The sequence below is a fragment of the Phragmites australis genome, chromosome 24, assembly GCF_958298935.1.
Source record: "Phragmites australis chromosome 24, lpPhrAust1.1, whole genome shotgun sequence".
In the NCBI taxonomy this organism is placed as follows: domain Eukaryota; kingdom Viridiplantae; phylum Streptophyta; class Magnoliopsida; order Poales; family Poaceae; genus Phragmites; species Phragmites australis.
In genome coordinates this window covers 13,793,137-13,815,102 of record NC_084944.1, presented here as the reverse complement: position 1 = coordinate 13,815,102, position 21,966 = coordinate 13,793,137, and the positions used below count along the sequence as shown (strand labels likewise).

The window sequence follows — 21,966 nt, the reverse complement described above, 5'->3', positions numbered from 1 at the left end:
TTTATAAGTTTTACTCTCTAGTTTTCTCATATAAGGTTTTTAATGAGGCAATATCAATGCAATCATACATGCTATATCATTTTCTTCTAAGATTTTTCCCCACTGGGTTTTTAAGGAGTTTTCAATGGAATATTACAATCGATCTCTTTCTCCTCATATTTTTCCCACAGGGTTTTTAGAGGAGTTTTTCATTGTGCTATATACAGATGACAAAATTGATCAAGGGGGAGTGTTGAGAAATGATCAATTCATGCCTGTTAGGAAGAGATATATCCCCAACATGCATCTCTTTATTCATGTCTGTTGGGGAGAGGTGCCTCCCCAACAACACTCTTTCATCTTTATATAACATATAAAATGCAATGAATCAATGAATTTTTATTCTACACTATCTAATTTGTGTCCAATCTCTCGATCTCTCTTTACTTTAACAAAATGTACTCCTTGCATAAGAGCATATCAATTATCCAACTTAGCCAAAGTGGCCTAGCGATGTGCACCTAGTCCACCATGGACCAATATGCAGCTGCACTGTATGGACTGAGACCCATATTCTGGAGACTAACATTCTGGATTAATGATCATTTAGAATACCATCACATAACAAACCTATCTTCATGGAAAAATTCATGCATGGTTGCCTATAGGTAAAGTTTAACTTCGCATCATTTAGTAACATATTATTTGTCTCACAAGTACATAGAAGAGATACAATCATCTCCATAATTACCTATAGGTAAAGTTTAACTTCACATCATTTAGGATTACTTGTAGAAAAAGTTCCCATGGAAACCATAAGGAACCCTTTGAGGTAAAGTAACTTTTGCTATTGGCCCCTCTAAAAATCTTTTAGCATCGATAATATAAACCTACAGAAGACAAGAAGTTCGATAAATTATGGAAATAAATGGGAGAAAATACGAAGATAGATGACATGCATGATTTCTAGGTACACGCTTTAACTACCTGAGAGATGTTAGTTCCCTCATCATGGAGACATGTAATTACCCACCCATCATCTTCATTGCTTCCATTTTCTTGGCAATAAATTGAACTCCAGAGTAGAACTGTTTCTCTTGTAAAGCATGATACTCCATTGAAATCAATTGTTCATTTTTCTAGGTTTATTTGTGAGACAATTTAGTATATACTAATAAAATATAACTGCAACTTTGTGCAACATTTTTTACTTACTACTAACCTTATCTTGCTCGTCAAAGTGTTGCTTTGCTATCATCTTGTACTTGAACAAGCCTGTATCCATACATTCAGTCACATTCGTGAAACATTTTGGAGATGATGCAGGCTACTTAAAATAACAAGAACACATAATAGCATGTCATGTGGTTTGTAATAAGTCTGTCAACAAGAACACCTAAAATGAACAAAATATTTCTGCCATGCTGCAGTAATTAAGGATGTTACCTATTTTACTGGTTGCTACTGAATCAATGACTTAAGTGTATCCATACTTGTTTCTAGTTCCTATAAGTTTTTCATTGATAACTGGAAAATCCATTGCAAACTTCCTCACTAGTAATATAACCTTCACTTGTAATGCCACTTTCCAAATTTAGCCTCCACTCATAAGGGCGAGAAAAGAGAATGCCATCTAGTAAAGGATCAAAATCTTTTTGAATTCTTATCTAGTGGTAAAAAGACCCTTCTGTACCACTTTGACTTGTCAACATTTTGAGGTGGACTAGGGAGTACTGATCCAAGTGTGAGACAACCTCTGGCAACAACCTACTCAAAAGTTTTTTTTCCTATCAGTGGATAGAAAGGGCTTCCTAGATAGATAGAAAGATATAATCCAGTGCTGATGATATATATTATTAATATTATCCATGGGACATTTATGGTCATGTGTATAGGGCATAACCAATTCGAACTAGCATATACTGTCCAATTGTTTATCATATGTTTGATTTTCATTCTTCTCTTTTGAGGACCGGTCAACAAATTTAGCATTACCTAACTAAAGAAGGAGCTTCTCCTACTATTCGAACCCAAACATGTGATGTCGCTATGGCTCTTCTTTACCCTCAAATCTCTGCTTGAACCTATAAGTTTGGTTTTCTTGTTGTTATTGTGATTGTTGTTTTTATATTAAATACATGTGTGTTAGTTTCTAAGGAAGTTATTGTTATTGGACAAACATCAAGATCAAAATTGAACAATGAGATATCTTAGCCATGCTTGCATCATATTGGGTACAAAACATTGGAGTCGTGAGTGTTTGAGAAGTCTTTGACAAGGATTAATGTTCATTCTGTGTGATTACAAGTATGAGATATAAGTCCCATGTATGTAATAGTTAGAATCCAAGCATTGTTACGTTGATCATTGGTGATTCTACTTTATGATGTTTGGGTTAAATTGGCAGCAGATTGATAGGAGGTGTATGGTATATGCCCCATGAGACATGAAAAGTGGTGCATTTGAGTACAAATGATGTAATGTAGTTCACAATGAACATTTAGATGTTAATAATTGCCCTACATCTCTTATAATACTATCGATGCGTTGAATAACAAAGTAAATTATTTTATGATCTTTTGCTCTTTTATTAAGAATTACCTCATTTCCATCTTCAAAACAATTATTTAAATGGTAGCTGCAGTGATTCTCCACATCAAACCATATGATGGATTCAGCATACCAAGACGAGGCATTACTCCAATACGCAATTTTCCATTCATATCATTATCAAATATTCTGAAGAGAAATATGGGCAGAATATTATGGAAAATCAAATCAACCTGCATTACACCTTGCAAACAAAAAATGTTCACATAGTAAATGAAGTGGATAACCAAGTAAATCAGTTCACTCACTGCTTTTGTAAAAGTGTCCTTGATATGCAAAACTGGAGAGGATAGTCCATTATAATGTTATACCTTTAATACATGAAAATAGTATTTAGAGAATCGGTAGTGGTTAAGAATGATCTAATATGTCTCATTAACAAGCCAGGGGGTACTTCTTAGTTACTCCAATGTCATGAATGAATCTTGCTTCATCATATTTGAGATCAACCTTGTGAACAAGCCTCTGCCCATCAGCTTATTCATGTCAAAGGTCATCGATAGTTAACAATTGTAATAAGATCTAAACTACAAATTTTCTTATTCAAACTTTGATGGTGTAAGCAACTCACAATGAATTGAAAAATTTGTATTGAAATGATTTGTATAATTTTTAACATTCTTTTAACTATTATTGTGCTAATATAACATTATTATTTTCAGATTTACATAACACTGTTTGTTTCATAGTCATCTCTCTTCTACTCTTTTGATCTAAGTGATTTACATTCCAGAACTTACATGAAACTACTCCAAACACATAGTGGGGTTTTTTAGAACCTATTCCCATGATCACTAGGTCTCCGCTTCCATGAACCGTCTGTGAAACAAGTAATGTAGACATGTAAGCATTTGTTGTTGAAGAGTTATAGTTTAGTAATACCAAAATGTCATTATATACCTTTGGGTGACTAGTAAAGGGTTGGTCCCAAGCTCCATTAATGTTGTATGGCCCTATAGTTTCAAGTTTATTGATGTCAATTTCGTATGGAAGATGATTTTCTGCAATAGCAAAAGCTCTCCCCGCATGCTTGAATATGTTAGTATTTGCACTGTCCTTCATGGTCTTTCCAAATCTTAACTATGACATAACAAAATTATGTAAATATCATAGAAGAAGATACATAGAAACTACACCTACAAATAAATAGTTAAGTCACATAAGTTAAACTAATGTTTTCATTAAGAAAAGTTGAGCCGATGTATCCACAAGTAGCTTAATCATCAATGCTTATCAGCATTTCATACCTATAGTCTCAAATGGCAAGAGTTCCAAAGAGTAAATGATTCAACAGAGACATCCACATTTTCCAGTAAATCATTAAACAGTGATAACCACATTTCCACCTTCTAATCATAAATTAGGTAAGCTGGAAACTAACATCCCCATATGTGCATTCTCTAAGATGCCAAACATACACATTTGAATATGGCTTCAGAACTAAAGGATTGTTGTGCACCCACAGTATTGTAGATGACTATACCAACCAATGCCCACACTTCCTTACATGTTCTGGACAAGTTTAGCTAAAATACTGACAGGATAATAATTTTGAGTTTAGTTGTTCACTTCACTAATGTACCAAGTGTTTTGTTGTCTTCTACTCAAGCACAACATATTTCTTTGTGAAAGATGTTTGTTATTCCAAAATATGTTGTAATATTCACATAGAAAGTAGTTTTCATATGGTAAGTGACTAACTATGACCGGTTAAAGTTTTTTGTTGGATACACCATCATTGTTCATAGTACAAGATGAGTACATCAATCTCTTTTAAACATAAATTTGTTGCTTATTAATACGTAGTACATGATAGTATCAACTATGTTAAGCTTGGCTTCTGCCTTTGATTACCGCTTGATCTTATGTATGTATGTATGTATGTATGTATGTATGTATGTATGTATGTATGTATGTATGTATGTATTTATGTATGTATGTATGTATTGTCAGAGTTTGTAAGATATACTAATATACCATATTAAAAGCAAATGCAACTAGCATTGCATAAGGTTGACCGTCAGCAGCTGGTATAAAACCCACTTTGCTCTTTTGTCTATCTAATTCAAAGGTTTCTGAATCCACATACTTGTTCTTATATGACATATTCCATTGTCCTGCACTTGTCTTGTTAAAGTACACAGCATGAGGCATTCTGTGGCCTTCAAAATAGATGTATTGTGTTGAACTAAAGAAATAATTTGCGATTGCATGTATCAGATTGAGAGGGTTCAGACCTGTTCAAATAGTTCAATATAAGACATGGATCTTCTGATGAGTGCAAGAGATCAATCCATCCAAAAGTTTACATAATTAGTTGGATGATAACTTGTTAATCATTTTATCATAAAATATTTATTTTCCCATAATCCAATGTTAATGCAGTGGAAAAGTATTACAAATCACACATGTTATGATCCCAATCTGTCAACTTTATAATGTTCTATGTGTTGGTGATATACCTTAGAGACAATCATAGAGATAATTGTATCACATCCATATTTATGTACTTTTGAATAATGTGCTATTCGCTTCCTTGGATAATTATTGTTTACATTGATTAGCAAGTATGTGACTTATTTGTGTAGCGCTTTGTTTTATTATGATGGTATTCTAAATGATCCCTAGTCTTATATCATTATGTGGGACAATAATGATTCGCAGACTATCACATATATTCACATACTAGCATATGTATTGATTAATGATCATCTATGGAGATATCAAATCAATAATAGAGACACATGTTAGAGAATATGTTGGAAAGACCCATCTTGAGATATTGCTGGAATTGTTATATGGTGTGCCATTGGTTGTAATTTCAGATGGTGTACCTATAGGATCCTTAGACCTGAGATCATCATTGATTCCCATAATATGTGGAGGCACACTTTGGGGCTGTCAAATTCTACTCCGTAACTGGATACTCATGAAGGTAGTTTTTGGGTTTGCTATGAAACATGTCATGGCGTGTGAGTGATTAAGATAGAATTTGCCCCTCCTATATAACAAGAGAGATATTTCTCCTCAATGTGGTTGGATTAGAAAGTTTATGGCTATGCAATATGATTAAAGAGTTAATCACAAATTTAGTAATCCACTACAAGATTGAGTGAATGGTTGAGCTATCATAAGGATGACATGTGTCTCTCCTTGAGATTGACTAGTATCGTGATGCAAAGATATTGGTGCATATGTATATCAAGGTTTAGTTGATATAATATTTATGTATACTCGTGAGTCAATATACCCTAGTAGGGACCACTGATGATTTTGGTTTGGAAAAGGATTTTCGAGGTGTGCCATTTATACGTGAACCTAATGAGACACACATAATGGGTTGAAACAACATATACGGATTGGATTCATTAGTGAGTTCGATTGGATTATGATCCATGAGGGATTAGAGTCTTAAGGGCCACCAATGTGGGAGCCCATTAGTAGGCTCTGTATAAGGGGAGGCGATGGGGAGGGCGCATACGGTTCAACACTCCAAATCCTAGCCACACCCTCACCACCCAACCTTCCAAAACCCTATCCGTGCATGTGGTGCTAGCACAACAACACTTAGTATTCTCCTAGGATACGTGGATACTGTAGAGGCACTGCTACAACTGCGGCGCTGATTGGCTTGACAACTACTCGAGGAGGAGATCGTGTGTAAAGGATGATCACCCTGCTAACTTCAACTACTTCCTCTAAATCGACGCGCACGATGTTGGACTGGTCTTCTCTAATTCTTCTTCCGCTGTGCTGTGCATCTAGTGGTAACGATCCATGATCCCCTATTTGTATTGTTTCCTTGTTGAATGCAGTAGAAAATTTTGTTTTATGGTATCATAGACTACCCATTCCCTAACAATATGGAGCACTAGATGTTAGCACTAGACGATAGCTGTGCTCTCCAGGTGTAGGGTTTTTAAGGATAGTGTGTTCACATCATGCTGTTATAATTTAATTCTACTCTTGTTTTTGCAGGGAATTTGTGAATAATATGCCTTTTATATGTATATGATGCATGTGTGTAATTTTCATAGCCTGTATGTCATGGTTAATTATAGCCAAAGGTTATTATATAATGGCCTACGTGCCGACATGTGATGTTTCATATTCTTATGTAATTCATTACTATCTATTAGGTGTAGTAGCCTAGTATATGATCATGGAGGCCTAAAGCATGATGGCATGAAGCACAAGGAGCGTGGCGATGGAGATCACCATGTGAGGTGGCCATACTATATCACAGTTTAATATGATTGCCTGTGATATTTATCTAAATTCCTGTCATGCCATTTCATTAATATTTGCTATGAGATGGATACGTTTACATGATAGAATAGCTTTTCTAAAAAAATTAAGGGTAATTGATGCCCTTCCATTAGCGGCACCTACATAGGTTTTGAACATTGTTTGGTAGGTCTGCAAAAGCAGGGTGCCACCATTTGTCTTAACTAGATAGGGTGGATGTCAGACATTTATACGTATAATATTGGTTTACTTCACAAAGCTATCAAAATGGTTTTGGGCTTTGGGGCGTGGAGTTGGGTGACGGAGCATTGGATGCCACCCCACAAACAAGAATCATATATGATATGATTAGTAAAGTATTGCTTACCTATGTCATTAGGTTTCTAGCAGTGATGCCAAAGCTCACTAGAACTTACGTTGAATATGGATCTTGACCTGATGTATGTCGTTAGAGAGAAACGGTTTTAAAGCATATAGCGGGAGTATCTTTTACTAAATTGTTTAATGGAAGATTCACATAAACGTAACGCTAAACTTTGCATGTTCATGCGTCGTAGCACGCCATCCGTGGAAGAACACACATGAATAGAATAGGCCAACCTGATCATAGACCACACCCTAGTGTCCCGAGGCAAGAAGCCACGCTTTGCTATTCCTGTTGTAGATCATGGCACCTACTGCTAAATCAATTCTAGTTTTAACGCGATCAATTCTTGAAAAAGAAAAGCTTTCTAGAACAAACTTTATTGATTGGTATTGTAATATGAGAATTGTTATCAAACAAGAGAAAAAAAGAATATGTTCTAGAGGTTCCCTATTATGATGAACTAGCTCATAATGCAATTGCTGCTGATCAGAGGACTTATGCGAAGTACACCAATAATTCACTTGATGTTTATCTCATGCTTACCACTATGTCTTCTGAGCTTCATAAGCAATATGAGAATACAGACGATATAATAGTGGGACTTCTTTTAGCTTGTTTGAGAACAAAACTAAGGCTAAGAGGTTCAACACTTATAAGTCCTTATTTGCCTGTAGGTTGGTAGAAGACAGTCCAATTAGTCATCATGTGATCAAGATGATTGATTACATCGAGATCCTAGAAAAACTTGGTTTTTCCCTTAGCCTAGAGTTGGCTATGGATGCGATTCTCCAGTCGCTCTGTGCAAGCTTTGAGCCTTTCATTTTGGATTTTCATATGGATAGCATAGAGAAAAAGTATGACTGGATTGTATGGGATTCTTAAGACAGTTTAGAAAAGCATTAAGAAAATCTCTAATCATGTGATGATGGTTCAAAAGGATAATAAGAAGACAAAGCATAAGGTCAAGGCCAAAGCTTCAGATGAGATCTCAAGCTCAAAACCTTAGCCTGTTGGAAAGTCTAAGTCTGGTCCCGCTGCTGATGAAGCATGTCACCACTGCCATAATGTTGGCTTATTCATTATTGTTACCCCCATGATTAGCTTTGGAATTAAATAATTGTTTTTACATTCCATCCTTGGGCAAAAATATTATTTCTTCTTTATGTTCGGAAGAAGATGGTTATGAATACATAATAAAAAAACAAGTATTGTTCAATTTATTTGAATAATATGCTCTATGGTACTTTTCAATTAGTTAATGCATTATATATTCTAGATCTTGGGATGTTCCTGTCTATAACATTAATGCAAAGAGGTTTTGACCTAATGATTTGAATCCCACTTTTATTTGGCATTTTTGCTTTGGTCATATAAATGAGAAGAGCATGTTGAAGCTCCATAAAGATGGTCTTCTTGATTCATTTGATTTTGAATCATTCGATACATGTAAATCTTGTTTACTTGACAAGATGACTAAGATGCCTTTCACCGGTCAAGTAGAAAGGGCGAGTAACTTATTGGCCCTTGTACATACAGATGTATGTGGACCAATGAGCTCTACAGCCAAAGGTGATTTTCAGTACTTCCTTACTTTTACCGACGACTTTAGTAGGTAGTACATCTACTTAATAAGGAGCAAGTCTGAATCCTTTGAAAAGTTCAAGGAGTTTCAGAATGAAGTACAAAATCAAATATGCAAGATAATTAAATTTTTGTGATCTGATCATGGAGATGAATATTTGAGTCATGAATTTGGTAATCATCTAAAGCATTGTAGAATTAAATGGAAGGGGTGTCCGAACGAAGGAACCAAACTTTGTTGTACATGGTTTAGTCTATGATGAGCCAATCTAATCTTCCATTATACATCTGAGGATATGTTCTAGAAACTGCTTGTTTCACATTAAACATGATTCCATCTGAAGTTATATAAAAGATGCCATATGTGATGTTGATTGGGAAGTGTCCTGAGCTATTTTTTCTTAAGATATGGGGTTTTGAGGTCTTTGTAAAACGTTTGACATCCGATAAACTCATTCCCGAATCAGATAAATGCTTCTTTGTGGGGATATCATAAAGAAACTAAAGGATATTACTTCTATAACTAGGAAGAAGGCAAAGTGTTTATCATCCAAAATGGTGTCTTTCTGGAGAAAGAGTATCTCTCAAAGAGAGTTAGTGGGAGCACAATGCAACTTGATGAAATTTGGGAACCATCGAAAAGTGTTTTAACTCCTACTAAACCTCAACAGGAAGTGCAAAATATTGCAAGGCCTGTTGTGGAGGCACTATCCCCACGATGGTTAGAGAGGGCTCGTCATGCACATGAGAGGTTCATGTTTCTAACCACAAAGTAGTGTGGCATATTATTGTTAGACAATGATAAGCAAAAATCTTGTACATAAGCAATGGTGGGACCGAACTCTGAGAGATGGTTTGAAGCCATGAAATTTGAAATAGAATCCATGCATGATAATCGAGTTTAAACTTGGTTGATCCACCGAATGGTGTTAAAACTATTGAGTATAAATGGGTTCTTAAGAAAAAGATAGAAATTGATGTAAAATTTCAAATCTATAAAGCACGATTGATGGAAAAATGCTTCAAGTATATTCAAGGTGTTGAATAGATGTCAAAATAGCTTTCCTTAATGGAAACCTAAGTGGGGATGTATACATGACATAGTCTGATGGTTTTGTCGATCCAAAAAATACTGGGAAAATATGCAAGCTTCAAAAGTCTATCTATAGATTGAAGCAAGCATCTTGGAGTTGGAACCTTCATTTTGTTGAAGTGGTCAAAGGGTTTGGCTTCATCAAGAATGACGAAGAGCCTTGTGTTTACAAGAAAGCTAGTGGGAGCACACTTGTGTTTCTGGTCTTATATGTAGATAACATATTATTGATCAAAAATGATATTGCAATGATTACGTTATCAAATCTTTATTACGAAAGAGTTTCTCAATGAAATATTTAGGAGAGGCAGAATACATTTTGGGTATAAAGATCTATAGAGATAGATTGAAAAGGCTAATTGGATTATGACAAAGTACATACATTAACAAGGTATTAAAAAGGTTCAATATGCATGATTCCAAGAAAGATTTCTTGCTAATGTCACACAACATTAGTCTTAGCAAGAATTAGTGTCCCAAGGACCTGATGAATAAGACAAGATGAGTGCGATCTCATATGCCTCCGCTGTTGAATCTATCATGTATGCCATGCTTTGTACACGCATGGATGTCTCATATGCTCCAAGTGTTATGAGCAGATACCAATCTAACCCATGTGAAGTTTATTGGGTAGCAGTTAAGAATATTCTTAAGAACTTGAGAAGAACTAAGGATATGTCCCTAGTTTATGGAGCTGAGCAGGAGCTCGTTGTAAGTGGTTACATCGATGCTATCTTCTAAACTGACAAGGATGATTCTAGATCACAATCTAGTTTTATGTTTTGTCTCAACGGAGCAGCAGTGAGTTGGAAGAGTTCCAAGCAAGAAATGATTGCTGATTCCATGATGAAGGCCGAGTACATATCAACTTCTAAAGCTGCAAAGGAGGTTGTTTATATCAGAAAATTTGTTTTTGAGTTGGGTGTGGTCTCTAGTGCATCCTGTCCCTCTATTGTGATATAGTGAAGCTATTACAAAAGCCAAGGAGCCTAGGTCGCACCAGAAGTTCAAGCTCATACTACATCGCTATCACCTCATATGAGAGATTATAGATAGAGGTAACGTAAATAGATGCAAGGTGCACACAGATTTCTATATTGACGAAGCCACTCCTACGATTGAAGCATGAGGTGCACATGAGAGCTATGGGTATTAGACACTTGCATGATTGACTCTTGTGCAAGTGGGAGATTATTGATGATATGGCCTAGAGGCAGTCATAGAGATGATTGTATCACATCCATATTTATGTACTTTTGAATAATGTCACTATTACAGAAACAGTTTCTAGAGGTGGGTGATAACCCATTTCCATAGGCGTTTAGCCACCCGCCTCTAGTCTAAAGCCTGTGGAAATGTACGATTTCCATAGGTCCAAAAGAGACCGCCTATGGAAATAGACAATTTCCATAGGCCCAATAGAAACTGCCTGTTAGATAGGCGGTTCCTTAAGTGAACCGACTCTAGTAATAGGTTTCCATTGGCGGTTCCTTAAGCAGACCGTCTCTGGTAATAGGACTACACAAGTTGTTCCTTAAGCGGTCCGCCACTGGTAATCGGTCCCTGAATCGACCTTTTTTTGCTCGACCAGGTACCCCCTCCTCCCCGCAATCACGCCATCACAAGTCACAAGTCACATGATTTTTCACACCAAATACACATGTGTTTGGTTCGTGGCACTCGAATCTGGGACCTCTCAACTCATGCAATACGTCCTTACCATCCCACCACATAAGTACTAGTGTTGGAGCAAGAGTTCGTGTTGCCCTAGTAAGTACGATGAGAGTTTCTTCTAAGGAGGAGACTCAATCTTGGAGACGAAGTTTGAGAGGAAGGAACACCACGAATATATTGATGATAGAAAAATGTGTCACTCTGGGAGGGGAGTATCATAGCGTTCGCTGTGGTATGTTTCTATTTTTGCCGTTCTGTTGGGTCTATGCTCGACGAGGACCATGGCCTCCTATTTATAGGGCCATGCGTAGCTTGGCGTACAAGTTATCATAACATATAAATATCCAAGATCCAGCTAAATTACTGAGCCTTATCTCGGATAACTACCTTCTATCCTGTGGGGAGATAAATATCCACTGTGGTAATTATCGTGGTGCCTACCCCTTGAAGGTGGCGAGCCGGTCGCCAAGTGCGGCCCGATGCCGCACTGCCAGAGGTGTCAGGATAGGTACCATTGTGCCGGGGTGTCAGAGCGGCGTCCACTAGCCTAGGCATTTAATACCGGTCACCTCCTCACAGGCAAAGTACAACTGGTTCTTCCCTTTTGGTAGATTTTTCTTGAGGCCTGATGACTCACCCAGTAACCTCCGGGAAGCCGGCCCGGGTAGCGGGAGGCCGAAGCCTCGGAGATCGAGCCTGCGGGAGGCTGAGCTCCAGAAGGCCGGGGCTTCAGAAGGGGGAGGCTTTGGGAGGCTGAAGCCTCGAAGACCGAGCCTTCGGGAGGCTGAGTTCGGAAGGCCAGGGCTTTAGAACGTGGAGGCTTTGATAGGCCGAGCCTTTGGGAGGATGAGCTAATTAAGACAAGGTGCCGTCTTGGGTCCTTAAAATGACCCGCAACATTAGCCCCTCGTGAGGGCGGCCAGCGGAGTGGTCGGGCCTGCAGTTCCTTCAGAGCAGGGCCCCCGACAGTCCCTAGCTTGTGGTTGATGGCTCGTGGTTCGAGAATCGCTTGGCTTGTCAGGGACGATTTGACCCGGGTAACGGAACGACATGTTGGATGGCGTTGGCAACTGGGGGCATTGAATGCGCCTTGGGGAGAGGTGTAGTCCTGCTCTATCTGGCGGGATGTGGGACACGTGTCATCTTGTCGTTGGGGGGGGGGCAAGGGAGTCGGTTTTGCTCCCCCATGATTTCGGCATGGCAGCTGAAAGGACAGCGCGTGCGCCCACTGCCTGGAGGGGCAAGTTGCTCCCTATTTGTAGTAGGAGGGGGATTGCCCAGAGCAGCCCTTTCACCAACTCCTCGTTCTCCTCTGCCTTTGTCTTTAGCGCCTTTTGCCTTGTGTGAATTGTTCCTTGATCCCTACTCCCCTCTCTCTCGTAATCCAGCACCTTTCGCCACCCTCTTGCGGTTCATATGGTTGACTTGAGTACCCTGAGTGAAGCCGAGGGTGACGGGGGAGATGGAAAGAGTTGCCACGGTGGGGGACCCTCAGGTGTCATCGGCTTCCCCATTGCTGATGGGGTTACCGCCGGGAGTGGAGCTCTGGCGTGCCAGCAAAAGCCACTCCCGGCAAACCACTACGCTGGGAGCATCTTTCAATGGTGACGAGGAGCTCAACCGGATGGTTAGGGAGGGGAAGATCCCCTCCTGAGCTGTCGCTCAGCCTTCGCTGGGCGAGGAGGTCCTGAAGCCTCTAGCCCATGAGGTTATGGTGTTTGAAGCCTTCTTTGAGGCGGGCATGGGTTTTCCCTCGGTGCCGTTGCTTGAAGAGGTGCTCCGCCACTTTCACGTGGTGCTTTCGCAGCTCCACGCCAATGCCATTGCCCGCTTGACCACCTTTGAGTGGGCTATGCGGGCGGGGGAATGTGAAGGGAGGGCGGATTTCTTCGTGGCCCTCCACTTTGCTAGCTGCCAGCTAAAGTTGATCAACTTCCAGATATGGCTGCAGTATCGCGATGCCTTCCCAGCGAAGGCCATTAACAGTGGGTAGTATACCGGCTGGTTGTAGCGGTGGTTTTACTATAGCGCTGGCCCTGTATCGCCCCTTCGCTCCACGAATCGGGATATCGCGTATTTTTCGGAGTCGGAGATGGGGATTACGGACAACCAGTTCGCCTCACGACTAGCCCTTCTCTGGAGGGTGGCCGAGAAATGAGCATACGTGACCTTGTGGAGGAGTTCACCATGTTGCATGTCTGGCCCCTCCAAACGGGCTGGGACTACGTTTTCGAGCAAGGTGTGGAAGAGTGGCCGAAGGTGTATTCTGGTCCGCCTGTCAGTGCTAGTGAGTTCCCTTTGTAGTTGGGTTCTCGATTTACCGATGTTAGCCTTCTTTTCTCTTTCAGAGAGCTGCCTCCCATTGGAGCATGTGGCGGAGATCGCAGAGGTGATCCTAGGCCCCTTACTATCGCAGAGTGGGAGCGGCGGGTGGCCCTGGCATGTAGTTGGGAGCGGTACAATCATGTTTGCTTTTACCTTGGTGTGGGGGTTTTGGCATGGCAGGATCCTCCAGAGCCTAGGGCTGCTGGAAAATGAGCGCGTGCAGGCCCCCCCATTCGTGCGAGGATACTCTAGGCCCGGCGGTGTTCAATATCCGGAGGCTCGCATACTGGTTCGACAGTCGAGTCATCAGAGGTGCCCCTATTTCGGAAGAAGCACCTGAGGTAGGTTGGGAGCGTGAGCGATCAGTCCAGAGGTGAGGGCCAGGGTGGCAGCGACGACTGAGGGAAGGACCAGGCCTCCCTGGATATTGCGGGTCATGGCCAGAGCCAACGGAGAGGCATGGCCTCCGTGGACTTTAACTTCAGTCTTGTTGTCTCGGATGCTGAGGATGCTACGGGTCCTCTTGTAAGAGGTTTGGGGGAACCAGGTGTGGTTTGCTTTGTTAGTCATATTCTTTTGGTTATGCACTGGGATCTTAATTTGTATTTCTTTTTCGTAGTGACCTTCGAGGTGGATGCATCCTTGACTCCACCCCTCGAGGCCCCGGAGGCCTAGTGGAGATCAGGGACTACTCTGGAGGGGTCTCTGAGGGCCGTCTTGGGGGATGTGGCTTCATTCCTACGGGGCCCTGAGTCAGTTGGTGGCCCACTCACGGCAGCTGGTGCCTGAGGCATCGTGCCCTCCACTGAGAGTCCCTTCAGAGCGATTGAGGGGGGTCCTAGCCTCGGGATCCTAACCTCGGATGACTTCGCACTGTGCCCAGAGGAATCAAGGGCTTTTGCCATGGCCTCCTCTCTACTCCGCAGTGGGGAGGTCGAGCGATCGTTGGCCCAGCGTCCCCTTGAGGAGCTGGTGGCGCGGTTGGCGGCTGCGGTCCTTCAGGTCGGTAATATTAGTTATGATCGCCGAGTCCGATATTGGGTCCTGAGTAGCTCATCTTGTCTTTTTCCATCTTTTTGTGATGCTTTGTAGCAAGTAATTTTGATGAGGGCATTGGGAGGTGGCGGACGCCAGGCTTTGGAAGAGGCCCCAAAATGGGCGGAGTCCGTGGAGGGCTGTCTTCATGAGGAGATGGTGCTTCGTGAGCGTGCGAAGGCTGAGGTGCGGAAGGCTGCCGAAGACCTCCGGGAGGTGAAGGAGGTTGCAGATGCGGCCAATGTAGCTCACGTGTCTACTGAGAGTAACGTTGACACCCTTCGGGTGGCAGTGGTAAATATGCGGCGAGAGCTGGAGGAGGTTCGGGCAACGGAGGGGGCACTACGTTTGGAGTGCCAGCAGTTAATGGCGCTAGCGTTGAAGGTGGCCTGGATTACCTTTGATTCCTTGAGCGGCCTAGGGGCTCGATGTCTACCACTGCCCTCCGACTCAAAGGCATCGGTCATGCCGCTCTTCTAGCTTCGGTGTGCCACGAAGGTTATAGTTAGGGCCACGGAGGTCTATGCGAGGTCCAGCGCTCGTGTGGCTGCTTCACTTCAGTTGCCCCTACTGCACCAGGCGGGGGTTGGTCCCTTCGAAGCACTGGAGCGGCAGATGCCTATCTGTCATGTAGGTTAGCGAGACCTTAAAGATGGCAGACGAAATGCCTGTCCAGCACGGAGGCTTATGCCTTCAACATGCTGGAGCGGTCTTTGCCTATCCGCCACGTAGGTTGGTGAGACCTTAAAGATGGCGGACGAAATGCCCGTCTAGCACGGAGGCTTTATGCCTTCAAGATGCTGGGTTTTTTTTGGGTATTGAGCCTGGGGTTCCTTATACATAATACTTGCGGAGGGTCTCTGCATTCCAACTGTGTCGAGGGAGGTCCCCTCTGTATCGGCCAGTCGGTAGGAATTGGGTCTGTTAGACTTGAGGACCAGGTATGGGCCTTCCCATTTGTTGCGTAGCTTTCCCGGGCTAGGGCGCGTCGAAGGACTAATTCGCCGGGTTTGAAGTTTCGTGACGCAATCCTTGGATCGTACCAAGGCTTAGTTTTCTTAATGTAGTGATCTAGGTTCTGAATGGCGTGGAGCCGCGTGCCTTCGGTAAGGTCGAGGGAGAGCTCCCTTTCTCCGCCAGTTTGTGGGAGTTGTACCCTAAGTGAGCAGGCCTTGACCTCGGTGGGGGTCATGGGTTCGTCTCCGTATAGGAGGCGGAAGGGTGTGAACCCGGTGGCCTGCGTGACAGTGGTGCGGAGGGACCATAAAACCTTGGGTAATTCATTGACCCATAGGTCTCGGGCTAAGCCGACGAGGCAGCGATTTTGACTGGAGAGGATGTTACCGTTGGCCCTTTCGACGGCTCCATTGGATTGAGTATGTCGAACTGCTGCGAAGCATAATTTGATGCCGAGGTCATCGCAGAACTGTGTAAAAGGCCCAGAGTTGAATTGTGTGCCGTTGTCCACCGTGAGCTGTTGTGGGACACCTAAGTGGTAGATTATGTTCTTTCAGAAGAATTTCTGGACATCTTTTGATGTGATCGCAGTGAGGGGTTTGGCCTCGACCCATTTAGAGAAATATTCCAATGCGACCACTTCATGCTAGAGGTTTCCTTTGGTGCGGGGAAATGGACCGATGAGGTCCATACCCCAACGAGCCAGGTGCCAGATAGGGGTGATTGGTTGTAAAGGAGTTTTAGGTCAGTGACTTCGTCGTCCCATCCATTAGCGTCCTTGGTAGGTGTAGACGAGTTCTTACGCATCTTACATGATCGTAGGCCAATGGAGCCCCTGGCGAAGTGCCTTTCTGGCTAGAGCACGAGGCGCCAGATGATTGCCGCAAAGGCCTTCGTGTATTTCCCTGAGGAGGTCGGCTCCTTCTTGTTTAGTAATGCATCAAAGGAGGGGAGCATAGACACCTATCTTGTAAAGGACATCATTTATGAGATGGTAGCCCCTGGCGTGATGCTGGATGCGGTGGAGTGCAATTGAGTCATCCGGTTCTTCTCTTCCTCTTAGGAATGATAGGAGGGGGGCCCTCAAGTCCGCAGTTTGGATGAGGAGGATGGCAACGGCTGTCTCGTCAAGGGTTCTGGCGGTCGGCTGGTGCAGGGTCTCGAGGAAGGTGCCTATTAGTGGGTCTTTACCTGTGCCTGCAGCCTTTGCTAAGGTGTTTGTCTAATTGTTGTCCGCCCATGGTATGCTTTGTATTGATATGACGTGGAAGTGTGCCTCGGCTTTGTGAATGGCCTCGAGGTATGTTATCATGTCTGGATGCTGGACTTGGAAGTCCTTATTGACATGACCGACGACGATCTGAGAGTCGGTTCTGATGATGACTTTGGGTGTTCCTAAGGCTCAGGCCTTTCGGAGGCCTAAGAGGACGGCCTCATATCAGCTATGTTGTTGGTCGTCTTGAAATCTAGGCGAGCGGTGTATTGAACCTGCTGGCCTATGGGGGAGATGAGGACCGCGCCAGCTCCGGCACCCGTGGAGTAGTATGCTTCGTCGGTGTAGATGGTCTAGATGTCTTGGGTGGGTGTAGTGGTGGGTTCGGTTGGTGCTGGGGTCCATTCGGCGATGAAGTCTGCCAAGATTTGGGATTTTATGGCAGTGCGGGCTACAAACCTTACTTCGAAGGGGGCTAACTCTACCACCCACTTGCCGATGCGTCCCATCGCTTCCCAGTTATGAAACATGTCACCAAGCAGGTATGAGGTTGGGACAGTGATGTCGTAGGCAAGGAAGTAGTGCCGGAGCTTGCACAAGGCCATCAGCATGGCGTAGGCTATTTTTTCGAGGTCAGTGTAACATGTCTTGGCCCCGGCTAAGGCCTCCGAGACGTAGTATACAACCCTTTGAGTGGGGCAACCACTACTTTTTTCCTCTTGTACCAGGGCGACGCTTACGGCGGATGCGGAGACGGATAGGTACAGGACTAGTAATTCATCGGGGAGGGGCATCGTGAGTGTTTCGAGGTGGGAAATGTGCGCTTTTAGGGCCTAGAATGCTGCCTGACAGTCCGGTGTCCAGCTAAATGTCTCGAAGCCCCTTAGCATTTTAAACAAAGTGAGGTCGTGCTCAGCGGATTTTGCGAGGAAGCGACTGAGGGCTGCGAGGCAGCCGGCCAGGTGCTGTACTTCTTTAGGATTGGCGGGAGGCGACATTTCTGCGATAGCACGAATCTTGCCCGGGTTGGCCTTGATGCCCCTTTGGGAGACAAGATATCCTAGCATTTTTTCACCTCTACTGCCAAATACTTATTTTTCTGGGTTTAGCCGTACGCCAGTGGCTCGGATGCTGTTGAATGTTTGTTGTAGGTTGGCAACATGGGTGGCTTCTAGTTGGCTTTTCACCACGATATCGTCTACGTAGGCCTCGACGTTGCGGCCCAACTGCTGTTACAGGACCTTGTGTACTAGGTGGGAGAACGTGGCCCCGGCGTTTCGAAGACCAAAGGGCATCCGGACATAGCAGTATACTCCGAAGGGGGTAATACAGCTGGTCCTATTCTCATCCTCCGTTGCCATCCACACCTGGAGTATCTGGAGTAGGCGTCGAGGAAGCTTAGCATTTCACAGCCAGTGGTGGAATCCACCAGTTGGTTGATGCAGAGGAGTGGGTATGGATGCCGGGGATATACTTTGTTTAATGACGTGAAATCGATGTACATACGCCATTTTCCGCTATGTTTTTTGACCAGGATAGTGTTGGAGAGCCAATTGGAGTGGATAACCTCTCGGATAACACTAGCTTTCAGCGGCTTCTAAACTTCTTGTCTTGCGACTTCTACTCGCTCCGGAGAGAGCTTGTGAAGCCCCTAGCGTACGGGCCTTGCCTTCGGGTCGACCTGGAGTGAGTGCTCGATGATGCTGCGGTCAACTCCTGGGAGGTCCTGCGAGGACCATGCGAAGATGTTGAGGTTACTCCATAAGACGGCTAGAGGTTGGGCTTCTTGCCCGGAGGTGCGGTCTACCCCTATTTGGAAGGTCCGGTCGGGTTGGTCTTGGTGTATGGGGACTAGCTTTATGTCCCCTTCTGGCTGTGGCCTTAGAGGGCAGTGGTGCCCGGGGTGCACCGATGGAGGATCTTTCGAGTCCACCCGTGTCATAGTGTGGATATGGCAACTGGGGAGCAGAGAAGGGTGCCCATACTCGTTGCGTCTAGCCAGGTCTTGGTCACCGTGGATGGTTATTAGCCCCTGGGGTCCAAGTATTTTCAGGCAGAGGTAATTGTGATGGGGTACAGCTCTGAATCTGTTTAGGGTCCCCTGTCCCAGGATGGCATTGTAGGCGTACGGTATGTCCACGACGTCGAAGGTGATAACCTCGGATCGTGATGCAGAGCCCTCGCCGAAGATGACCGGGAGTTCTATCTGTCCTAGGGCATTAAGGGGGGCTCCATTGAATCCCTGGAGAGGTCTGTTGCCTGGTGAGAGCTGGCTTCATGGAATTCGGAGCTGGTCGAAGGCATGCACGAATAGGAGGTCTGCCGAGCTACCTTCGTTGACCAATATTCTTCGGACCTCGACTTCGGAGATATTGGCTGAGATGACCAGGGCTTCGGAGTGGGGAAATTTTACCCATTCAGAGTTGTCGACTGTGAATGTTACGGGGGCGTCGGTCCAGTCAGGGGCCTGGCAATGGATGCTAATTGCTCTGATGTGGTGTATCCTGCGGGCGTAGTCTCGCCGCTGTCGTTTTGAAGTGCCTCCAGAGCTCCCTCCATCGGTAATGGTGAGGATGATCTGTTTTCCCTGTGCTCCTTTGTCATTGTACTGTTCTAGGGATGACTGGGGTGGTGAAGGTAGGGCCAGCTGCGGAGGATTTTGTGGGGCCAGGTGGTCGACCCGTCGGTTGGCCAATGGCCTGCGATCTTTGGACTGCCCCTTGGGGGCTCCACCATTGTTGGCAAAGGTTGCCTGCCTCCCGAGGTACTCCTCTCGGAAGGTGGTGAGGGTTCAGTAGTTATCAGTATTATGCTCTCGTCCCACGTCGTGTAGAGTGCACCAGAATTCTTCCTTGGAACACTAGTTTGGGGCATGGCTTCGCTCCGGGAGGCCTCCGGAGCGTCCTCGGCCGTCCCCTAGGGTGGCCTTGGTTCGGAGCCCTGCAGCTTGGGCTAATATTGCTGACATTTTAGCATTGCCGTTGCCGCCCCCTTTGGGACCCGGCGGTAAGGGCCTCCTCGAAGCTCCTTTTTGTCAGGGGAATAAGGGCGTGTGGCGATCCGGCTTGCGAGTGTGGTCTCTCGGTATTGGCATGGGAAGCTTCGCCAGCTTGTGAGCGCCTCCGACGGAACTTTTCCTCCTCTGCCCACGCATATTCCTCAAACTTTCTCATGAGTATTTCTACCGTGCGTATTGGGTGCTGGTTTAGTCCATCATACAGAGGGCCATCGACCAGGCCCTGGGTTGCGGTATCGATGATCGAAGAGTCCGATATGCCCCTAATCTAGGATTTGGTCTGGGAGAACCTTCGAAAGTAGTCCCGGAGGGTTTTGTCTAGCCCCTGCTTGATAGTGAACAGGCTGCCGGAGGTTACTAGTTCTATGAAGGTGCCCTGAAAGTTGTTGTGGAAGAGGTCTTGGAGTTGGGACCAGGTACGAATGGTGTCGGGGTTCCGCGCCCAGAACCAGCATATGGCCACTCCTTCTAGGGCGAGGGGGAAGCATTTAGCCATGGGTACCGGTCCGCCCCGTTGGCCTCTATGGCTAGGGCGTAGGATCGGGTGAACTTGTCGGGGTCTGAATCACCTTTAAATTTGGGCAACTTTGGGGTCCGAAAACCTTCTGGGAAGGGCGTGGCCTGCAGGTTGGCTCGCAGGGGAAAGTCGTAGTCCTGTAGGGGGTCCTCACGATGCCAGCCCCTGGGCTCCGGGGACTGAACGGGTCATGTCCTTGCGCCGAGAGGCTCACCTGTTCGTGGAGCTTAGGTTGAAAATGCGCAGGCCATCCTGGGAGCGGCGGCGAAGGTGTGGGCAGCTTCCTGCTCAACCCGTAGGGCAGTCCATAGCTCCTCCATCTATGCCAGGAGCGCCGCCAAGCGTGATTGCCGCTCGGGCGGAGCGGTGTTTCCGGCGGCAGCGTCGGTCGCAGCCCCTAGGGGTGTAGCAGGGGCCTCATCTTGCTGTTGCTGGGTTTCCGGGGTAGAGAACCCTTCGGTGTTGCCCGCAGCTATAGTTATGGCTTGGTCGGTGGTGGCCGTAAGGTTCCCGTCCCCCCTGGCTGGAGGCCGTTGTCGGTGCTGGCCGTGTACAGCCGGGTGGACTGCCGTGAAGGCATGACTGGGGATTCGGCTGCTGCCGATGCGGCCTTGGTTGTCTTTTTCTTGGGTGGCATCCTACCTCTCTTAGCACTTCTGTGTTCGAGTCCCCACGGACAACGTGCTGCTGGAGCAAGAGTTCGTCTTGCCCCAGCAAGTACGGCGATAGTTTCTTCTAAGGAGGAGACTCAAGCTTGGAGACGAAGTTTGAGAGGAAGGAACACTACGAATATATTGATGATAGAAAAATGTGTCAGTCTGGGAGGGGAGTATCACAGTGTTCGCTCTGGTGTGTTTCAGTTTTTGCTGTTCTGTTGGGTCCCCCCTCGGCGTGGACCATGGCCTCCTATTTATAGGGCTATGCATAGCTTGGCGTATAAGTAATCATAATGTACAAATATCCAGGATCCGGCTAAATTACTGAGCCTTATCCCGGATAATTACCTTCTATCCTGTCGTGAGATAAATATCCACCATGGTAATTATCGTGGTGCCTGCCCCTGAAGGGGGCGAGCCGGTTGCCAAGTGCGGCTCGGCGCCGCGCTGCCAAGGGTGTCAGGATAGGTACCATCGTGCTAGGGTGTCAGAGCGGCATCCGCTAGCCTCGGTATTTAATGCCGATCACCTCCTCGCAGGCAAAGTATGACTGGTTCTTCCCTTTTGGTAGATTTTTTCTGAGGCCTGATGACTCATTCAGTAAGCTCCAGGAAGCCGACCTAGGCAACGGGAGGTCGAAGCCTCGGACATTGAGCCTTCGGGAGGCTAAGCTCCAGAAAGCCGGGGCTTCGGAA

General features: G+C 45.0%; 1 pseudogene; it reads right to left on the bottom strand.

The window, feature by feature from the left end:
- Nucleotides 1-764: 764 nt before the first annotated feature.
- Nucleotides 765-12,067, bottom strand: LOC133907197 (carotenoid 9,10(9',10')-cleavage dioxygenase 1-like; annotated as a pseudogene).
- Between the last annotated feature and the right edge of the window lie 9,899 nt (nucleotides 12,068-21,966).